At 36.1% G+C, this 10164-nt stretch overlaps 1 pseudogene; it reads left to right on the forward strand.

The window, feature by feature from the left end:
• Window positions 1–9696: 9696 nt before the first annotated feature.
• LOC102417023 lies at window positions 9697–10163 on the forward strand (annotated as a pseudogene).
• The last annotated feature ends 1 nt before the right edge of the window (window position 10164 follows it).

Here is a 10164-nt window from a genome sequence, read left to right on the forward strand (position 1 = left end):
TTTTTAAATTCACCACTGTTCACTCTTCAACTTCCTTTGATTTGGTGTCCTCTTATCACTCCACTGAAATTTATTTTGCTAGGGTCACAATAGGCCTTCCAATTGCCTAACTGAAGGGACAAATTTTAGTTTAAATTGAAAATAAAAACCATACTTCCTTTGTCTAGCATACAAGGCCTTTGGTGATGTGGCCCCTATTTACATTTCTAGGGTCATGTCCCTTTCTCCCTCTACACATACTTTTCTCCAGCCATGTTCAATGATTTGCAATTCAAGAGTGTACAATAATTTTGAGGAGCCCAACACTTTTATGCAATGTTTTCCTTTACTGGAAATGTCTTGTTTACCTGATAAAATTTTGATTCAAGACTAGACTTGTCTGGCCAGTGTTGCTCAGTGGATGAACCTATGAACCAGTGTTGCTCAGTGGATGAACCTATGAACCAGGAGGTCATGGTTCAATTCCAGGTCAGGACGCATGAGGGTATGCAGGAGGCAGTTAATAGATGATTCTCTCTCATTATTGATTATTCCATCTCTCTCTCTCCGTCTCCCTTCCTCTCTGAAATAATAAAAATTTATATATATATACATATATATATATATATATAGGTCTACATTGATTAGACCTAAATTAATAACCAGATGACACCTTATCAGATCTCCCTTGGCAAAGATGAACACATCCTATTCATATATAGCACTAATTGCATCACTGTAATATTTCATTTACAAGTCTTTTTCCCCCTTCAGATTGTGAGATCCTGAGGGTAGGGAGGAGGCAACATTCTAATTCTCTTTATATCTTTATTTCCTCAGAACTTAGAACAACATATATTTGATGTTTAGTATATATTGATGAATATTAATTTTTATCAATAAACATTTATTCAGGATCTAAAATTCTCAGGCACTGTGCTAGGTAAGTGTAAGTCAAACAAAGTTTATGACATGGTTTTGGCCCTCAAGCAGCTTCCAATCTAGTGAAGGTAACAGAATTAATAAAAATATATATAAATATATAAAAACAGGGTATCCTACATTAAGTGCCAAATGGGTGATAAAGTCAAGTGCTATGGGACTATAAATGAAGAAAGACTGTGAAGAAGGAAGAAGTAGTCTGGGCTTGATAGTCTCAGAAAGCTTGAATTTTGTCCCAAAAGACTGACAGAATTTTGTCCAATAGAGTAAAGAAATAGCTTCTTTTGACAAAATATATGGAATAAACGATGATGCCAAGGCAGGGATGCATGTGCTATGTTCAGGGAACTGGGAATAGAAATATCCGATAAGAGTGGAAAGTTCAAGGCATAGTTCTACTACTTTCTCACTATGTGATCTTGAGCTTCTTAACTACCAGTAAAAGGGATTATTATGTTACCTACCTTATAAGGCTGTTGGAAAAACAAATAAGTAAGTAAATAAATAAGTGTGTGTGTGGGGGGGGTGAGTGTGTACATGTGTGTCTCTGAACAATAGTAAGCACTAAATAAGTACCTGTGTTATTATTATTATTAGGGAAGAAAGAGAGATAAGGGAATATAGATTGAAGCCAGATTCTAGATGGCTCTAAATGCTAGAGTGGTTCTTATTTTATCCCCTAGTTCAGTGGTCGGCAAACTCATTAGTCAACAGAGCCAAATATCAACAGTACAACGATTGAAATTTCTTTTGAGAGCCAAATTTTTTAAACTTAAACTATATAGGTAGGTACATTGTTATTAACTTAATTAGGGTACTCCTAAACTGGCCTTTGCTAAAAACGTCCTCAATCTGATTGAGGTACGTTTGCTGAGGTCGACCCCTTCCAACTCTCCCTTCTACACTCGTCTTGTATACTTGTTTCGTCTATCTACTTTCGTTCATCCTCTCTATATGTCCACCCCCCACTTCTTCTAACACCACTTCTTCAAAATAGACACTCCCAGCCGGAAAACCGACTTCTGCACATGGGCCATGAAGTTCCAATTGCACTGTACATGCACGCCCGCACGTGGTATTTTGTGGAAGAGTCACACTCAAGAGGCCAAAGAGCCGCATGTGGCTCGCGAGCCGCCATTTGCCGACCACCCCCCTAGTTCATGGAACACTCTCCTTTGAGCAGGAGAGTGTCCCATATAAAATATTGTTTTAGGAAAATTGATGTGAGAGTGTTATATGATAGATTTAGAGGTAGAAAGATTACCATATTTTCCATGTATAAGATGCCCCCCACTTTTCCAATAAAAAATTAAGAAATCAATGTTTTAAACATAAAACAGAACACATTTTTATTTAGCAATTACCACAGGTAATGTTTACATGCCAATACTATGATATTATGCAGCACATCACTTTATTCAGCCTCTGTTGCATCACTGCTCTCTTCTTCATCACTATTAGTTCCAGACATATCAATTTCTTCAACTTCTGTTGTATCACTGCTATCTTCTGAGTTGCTGTCTCTATATGTGAGATCATCCTCATAAACTGGTGGCATTTTCTGAGCTGACTTTGTTTGTGTTCTCATGGCCAACCCTTCTCTCCTCATGAAATTGAAGCACCAATTTGCCTTTCCTGTAAAATCAACAATGTTCATTTCGCTTGCAAACATTCTTGCCTGACATTGAATAAGCTTGGTTGACACACATAAGTCACTCTGGCTCTGCTCCATAATCCAAGTCTTAAGCCTCTGCTCCAAGTTTGCCCATTTTGCTGGTTTTCCTTTTAAGGCCTTCTTCTTTTTTTGACATCTTAAGGAGTTGTTCTTCCTGTTTTCTCCACTGTCTGATTATACGCTCAGTGGGAGGAGGTCCAAATTGCCTCTCTGCAGCTCTCTTTCCATGCTCTTTTGCATAGCTGATTACATTCAGTTTGAATTTTGCAGAGTAAGACAATCGCTTACTGGTGTTTATCTTTTTATTTTTTGACATCTTTATGGGCTCTGAATGCTCTGGTCCCTGTTGCATCTGTGCACTCTCCACCTCCACCTCCAATTACAGCACCATCTGATGTCAGTAACCATAAGGCTCGTGATTGGAGGAAGCCTGTTTGACAAGGTATGGATAGCTATGCACCTGCATGGCTCCCTCCTCGGCTGACTTTCGTGTATAAGACACCCCTCGATTTTCAGTCTAACAATTTTAGAAAAAAAATAGCATCTTATACATGGAAAAATATGGTAGGTAGTACAATCTCTGATGTTTCTTGTAGCAATATTTTTTCTGATATATCTCCTTGGGCAAGGGAAACAAAAGAAAAATAAACAAATGAGACTACATCAAACTAATAACTTGCTTCTTCAAAATCATGTAATCATTGATTTGGAACAAACCTTGGATGTTCACTAGAGTTTATCAGAGTGATGGCCCATAGTATGGATCCTTCAATTACTTGTTTCATGATGGACTTAATAAATGAATGAATGCATAAATACACCTAGTGCAAGAACCCTTCTACAGAGTTTCCTGCCAGGTGGTCTTCCAGCCTCTGCCCGAACACCTCAAGTGACAAGAAACTCATCCACACTTGAGTAATGCATTCCAACTTTGAATAGCTCTGATTATTAGAAAGTTTGGCCTAAGAGAACTAAAATGAATCTCCTTGTGGCTTTCACCTTTTTATGACTCCTCTTGGTAATGCTTGGAGTCATGACGAGTAAATCTAATTCTTCTTTACTATCCCTTAATATTTTGGAATACTACCATTATCTCAGCTTCCCCACTCTGAGTTGTCTCCAGTCATATTGGCCCCAATATTTCTACCTTCTGTAGTATACTCCATATGGACATACTTTTCCAGACTTATGATTCTACACAAGTAAAGTAAGACTTGCATATTTTTGTTAACAATGGTAATAACTAGTGTATCAAGTGTTTATATTTAGTGCATTTTACATGGATTTTTCTCATTTAATACTTGCAATAATCCTATGAGAAAGTATTATTATTATTATTACCCTGATTTTACAGATCTAGATGCTAGGCTTTTACTAGTGCCGCCTATTCACTGTTTTGTTGTGTTTTATTTTGTTGCATTAGTAAATTTAAAGGATTCTTGTGATCAATAAAATTATAAATCTTTTCCTGATTAATTGTTGTAAATTCTCTGATTTGCTAAACTAAACGTAGAACTTTATATGTATATGTATTACATTTCTTCTTATCAGTTTCATACTGTTTTTTTCCTCTTCATTTTTCTGGATGGGGTGCATTTTTTTCTAGCATTTTTATAAAATTGTATTTTGATCTAGGTAAACATTTAATGTCTTTTGTAGTATTAATTTATCATTGAGAATGTTAACTACCTCTGCCAGCTTTGTTTCTTTTCTATGCATGATAAATTTGCCTCTGCATCTTTATCCAAATAATAATAAAAAAGCTAAAGAGAATACGTCATAAAAAGAGCTCTGTAGCACATTTAGTAAGTCTTTCAAGAATAACTCAAATCAACACTGCACGTGTTCACTTTTAAAATACACATAACTACTATTCAGCTTTCATTTTATCTTATTGACTAGGACATTATGAGAAACTTTGTAAAATGACTTGTTGAAAATAAGATATACTATATCTGGGACATTCCCTTTTCTACCTCATCAAGAAAGGATATGAGACTCATTTGTTGTGACTTGTTACCAATAGGCATTTGCTGTCTTCTAGATCTCTTCTGAGTATGAATAAATCATCGATAATATTATATTATTGTATCTTTTAAAGGATCAAGATTAAATTTATTGGTTGATATTTCCCAGACTCTAACTCCAGTCTTTTGGCATCTTTACAGATTTTTATGATTTGCTCAAGATTATTGACGCTGGTTCAGCAACCCAATCAGTAAATTATATTTAATTTATCTGAATTTAAGTATTAAACCTACAAAAGGAGGCCTAGTGATATCTTGCTATTGTTCCCTGTCTCTTAGGTTTCTTTGCTTTCTTTACTTCAAAGATATAGTCTGATTTTTTTTTATATGAACACCCTAGTTTCCATCCTGTCCTGTCTTATTTCTCACTGGGTAAGACAAATAATTTGTCATTGGCAATTATCTAAACAAAAATAGATTCTAAACTAGAATGTTCTCAAGATGAGAGCAATTTTTTGGTATTTAGTGGCATCATCTCTCAGTTTTATTTGCAATTAAGATAAAATAAAGCTAATGTCATCTAATCACACAAACACATTCAACAAATGTGATTCTGTAAACCATTGTAAATCAAAATCTATTATGCTTACAAGGGAGGAAAATATTGAGTGGGGGAAAGTCACCAAAGTAAAAAGTCAGACACCAAAACTATATGAAGTAAATCTATTAAAATAACAAAAGAGTCTCAAAAGCAAGCAAGAAAAAACTGAGAGACTCAATAAAGATCTTATAGTTGATGAATGGACACTAGAAGGAGCAACTGTCTAAAGAATTAAGAGTGAAAAATAATTGAAATATTAAACATTTCAGAAATCAAAATGATGGATTTAAGCCCTAGCCAGGTTGGCTAAGTGGATAGAACATCGGCCTGCAGACTGAATGGTACCAAGTTTGATTCCAGTCAAGGGCACATACTTTGGTTGCAGGCTCTAGCCCCTGTCGAGGCATGTGCAGGAGGCAACCATTTGATGTGTCTCTCTCATATCAATGATTCTCTCTCTCTCTGTCTCTCCCTCTCCCTTCCACTCTCGCTCTAAAAATCAATGGAAAAATATCTTCAGGTGAGGATTAACAAATGAACAAACAAACATAACTATGGATTTAAGAACAGTGGAAGTGAAAATTTAAAGAAATCAAAAGAAATCAGAAGTTAATTCTTGGACATGCAATTTCCACAGTAGTAACACTAGCATTATTTCTCCCTATAATCTCCTTTTTTAAATTCTAAAGTGATGAATAATTTCCTGTGTCTGCAAATGATTTTATTTATCTTATAATTAATTCATCTGCAAGAGTCACAATCAAATAATAATGTGGTAAGATTAATGAGTGTGTCATACGACTTAATGACAGGAGCATAAAGAAGTATATAGTGAGCCCTGGCTGGTTTGGCTCAGTGGATGGAGTGTCGGCCTGCGGACTGAAGGGTCCCGGGTTCGATTCTGGTCTAGGGCATGAACCTTGGTTGTGGGCACATCCCCAGTAGGGGGTGTGCAGGAGGCAGCTGATCGATGTTTCTCTCTCATCGATGTTTCTAACTCTCTATCCCTCTCCCTTCCTCTCTGTAAAAAAACAATAAAATATATTTTAAAAAAAGAAGTATATAGTGAGAAAGTGGGTCCCAAAGCAAGATAGCAAGCAGTTCTATTCTATTTGGCCCCAGACCACCAGTGAAAACTTAAATGATGGTGTCTTAATCTTTCTAACACACACATAAACACATACATATACTATTAATTTTCCCTGACTTCCAGGAACCCCATAATCTTTTGGTCTCAGATGCAGAACCCCACATATAATTATCTGAAGTTTACCTTCCTCACCTGTTTCTTCAAATTATCTTACCCTAAGTTATTCACATTAATGGAGAGAAGCTTTGATTATCTTCTCTTTTGGGGAATCTGCATCAATATTTTTTTTCTTTTTTAAAATTGATTATAGAGAGGAAGGGAGAGGGAGGGAGAGACAGAAACATCAATGATGAGAGATAATCATTGATTGGCTGCCTCCTGCATGCCCCACACTGGGAATCGAGCCCGCTACCCAAGCAGGTGCCCTGACCAAGAATAGAGCCATGACCTCCTTACTCATAGGTCGGCACTCAACCACTGAGCCATGCCAGTTGGGCTGCATCGTTATTTTTTCATGAACATGAACATTTGAAAGATGACAGCACTATTTAACTACTAACCTAGCTTTGTATCCTTTCATATATGGCTGCACTTCCACAAGACCTTTTTGCTAAGCCATGAGATCTGATAATGTTTAAAAGGAGAGACTTAACATGGATTTTTAGAAAATACATGATTACGGTTGTACCTACCTGAGATAAATGTCTGATGTGTTATTGTTTGCAGGAACCTGATAAAAACCGGCTGAGAACATGTTTGAGTGTGGCACACCATCAGCTAAATACTAAAAAGTTTGTCTGGAAATCGCTCTTAATGTGGTAGAACATACAAACTGGAAGCAAATGTCTAATGAAATGTTTGGTAGGACAGACAATTCTTACATTTAAGAACTCACCCTATAGAATAGTGACCTAACAAGTTCCTTACTAAAATACTTATTTGTTTGTATGGAAGTTGTGTGTTAATCTTTTGACTAGTAAATGAATATACATTTTTTAAGAATATAAAAATTTTAAAAAATTTGGTGAGCTGTTCCAGGAGCTATTCTGAATATTGAAGAAATATTATGTCTTAGGTCAAAATTTAGAAAAATGAGATAATGTTTAGACATATGGGAGAAATCAAATGACTATTGGTCAATATTATCTGATTCAAATATAATTTTTTAAGGTTCAGTTTTCAATATTCTTATGGACAATCATTCTACTCAATCCATGTCACTGTAACAGATAAGCATTACAAAATAGCCTCCAGTAAACTTTCTATTTCATACCAAACAGAAACATTAATTAAAAAATAAAACATCTTTCACCCATCTATGAAGCTGAATTTTATTTTATTTTATTTATTTTATTTTTTTTGCAGGCAATTGGTTTAAATATATGTATAATATGCATGTGTATAGACATATACATTCATATTGATTTTCTAGTTTCCTATGGACACATTAAATTATTAAGTGCTTACAACTAGGCTCTTGATGATTAGCTTTTTTTAGTGAATTCAGTTAAACAAGTTGGCTCACATGCAAACTTAACCCCAATCATGCCTTCACCCCCCTGTTGTCTGTGTCCATTGGTTAGGCCTATATGCTTGCATATAAGTCCTTTGGTTGATCTCTCCCCCTTACCCACACCATCCCCTACCTTCCCTCTGAGGTTTGACGGTCTGATCGATGCTTCTCTGTCTCTGGATCTGTTTTTGCTCATCAGTTTATGTTGTTCATTATATTCTACAAATGAATGAGATCATGTGATATTTATCTTTCTCTGACTGGCTTATTTCACTTAGCATAATGCTCTCCAGTTCCATCCATGCTGTTGCAAATGGTAAGACTTAACCTTTTGGATGTGGGTGTTTTTCCTTTGTTTTATTGTCATATTTAAATTAATATGAGTTAAAATATGTGTAATAAGATATTTCTCAGAAACATTATTTTAGGATCCCTACTGTATTTCCCCAAACTTTTTACGCATAATAACTTTTCTATTCAAACACATTGAACAACTTAAGAATGACAACAGAGGTTAAAAAAAGAGAGAATAATTATTATAAAATAATAAATGAAAAAATATTGACTTATATTTTAAAATAACATAAGGTTTCTGGCCAGTAGTGCCCAGAATATTCTTCCCTAGCTTTTTTTTTTAATTTCTTTATTGATAAAGTTATTACATATGTGTCCTTATCCCCACACTACCCCCCACCCCCACCCCCTCATGCCCTCACCCCCTTGTTGTCTGTGTCCATTGGTTAGGCCTATATGCTTGCATATAAGTCCTTTGGTTGATCTCTCCTCCTTACCCCCACCCTCCTCTACCTTCAGAATTTTATTTTTTTTAAATAGATTTTTTTCAAGCTCATTCTGACTAGCCACATTTGATTACATTTGTGCCTTTAATCTGTTTGTCAGTGCTAAAATGAATAAAATAGGCTCTTGACCTCTTTCAAAATAATGACCTTGCCAGTGATTTTTAGAAGCTAATAAAATTAAGCTAGAGATATGGCATTTGGAAAAAGGAGAAGCTAGATAAATACTATCTTTAGAATTGAATTCTTTCAGCAATACTGAAAATAGTAGTAGCCATGATGAGGAACAATTAATAGTCATTTATTTCCTTTCTCATTAAGTAAAGCCCATGAAGCACTTAATTCAACAGCCTGGTGGCTACGTAGATAAATATAATTATAATAATGACTATTACTTATGCAGAAAGCTTTCCCTGTAATAACATTCAAACAACTTTCATCTTGGGCCATTTCTCCTAGTGAACACATAATTAGCATAGGTTACCATATATATTTTTCTCTACACATATGTGCATCATAATATGTCATTAATTTGTCTTCTATTCTCCTAAATTTTTAAAAAAATTAAGGAAAGAGATATGCTATATTAAACACATTAAAAAATGGCAGCTATTATTAGTAGTACTTACACCTGTTGGAGTAGTGCCGGAAGCCGGTCCATCCTTGCTGCTTGACACAGTCGCTGCAGGGAAGAAACACTGTACAGCATATGTTTCCAGGGACCTAGCGTATATGGCATACTGTTCTTAATATGTTTGCTCCCCTTCTTGACGCTATGTGTTTTAACCAAGGTCACCTCTCCGAGAAAGGTTGTTTCCCCAGGTAGGGATTTCCCCCCTGAAGTTAGGGAGGGAATAAAACCCCTTACCTAAGTGCCAGGCGGGTAGTTAATCACTTTAACTAAGAGCAATCACACTTAAGCTACATAATCTTTACTCCCTGGAATGGAGATAAGAAACGCCCTAACCTTTGGAATAGAAATTGATAGGCTTAAAATCAACTGGTATAAATACAGATGTAACTAGACAATTAAAACACAGAACCTGGGTTAGTGGCCTTGTTCTCCACCTTTTTCCTTTTGGTTCCTGACGCTGCCCAGCTCTCATCAGCCTCCAGCCCGCACTCTTCTTGAGACCGAGCACCATGCCTTCAATTAAATTGCAGAGTTCTGATGGAGAGATATTTGAAGTTGATGTTGAAATTGCCAAACAATCTGTGACTATCAAGACAATGTTAGAAGATTTGGGAATGGATGATGAAGGTGACGATGACCCAGTTCCTCTACCAAATGTTGATGCAGCAATATTACAAAAACTCATTCAGTGGTGCACCCACCACAGGGATGACCCTCCTCCTCCTGAGGATGATGAGAACAAAGAAAAGCGAACAGATGATATTCCTGTTTGGGACCAAGAATTCCTCAGAGTTGACCAAGGAACACTATTTGAACTAACTCTGGCTGCAAACTATTTAGACATCAAAGGTTTGCTTGATGTCACATGCAAGACTGTTGCCAATATGATCAAGGGGAAAACCCCTGAAGAGATTCGCAAGACCTTCAATATAAAAAATGACTTTACTGAAGAAGAGGAAGCCCAGG

Source organism: Myotis lucifugus, unplaced genomic scaffold (assembly GCF_000147115.1).
Source record: "Myotis lucifugus unplaced genomic scaffold, Myoluc2.0 scaffold_4, whole genome shotgun sequence".
Taxonomy (NCBI): Eukaryota; Metazoa; Chordata; class Mammalia; order Chiroptera; family Vespertilionidae; genus Myotis; species Myotis lucifugus.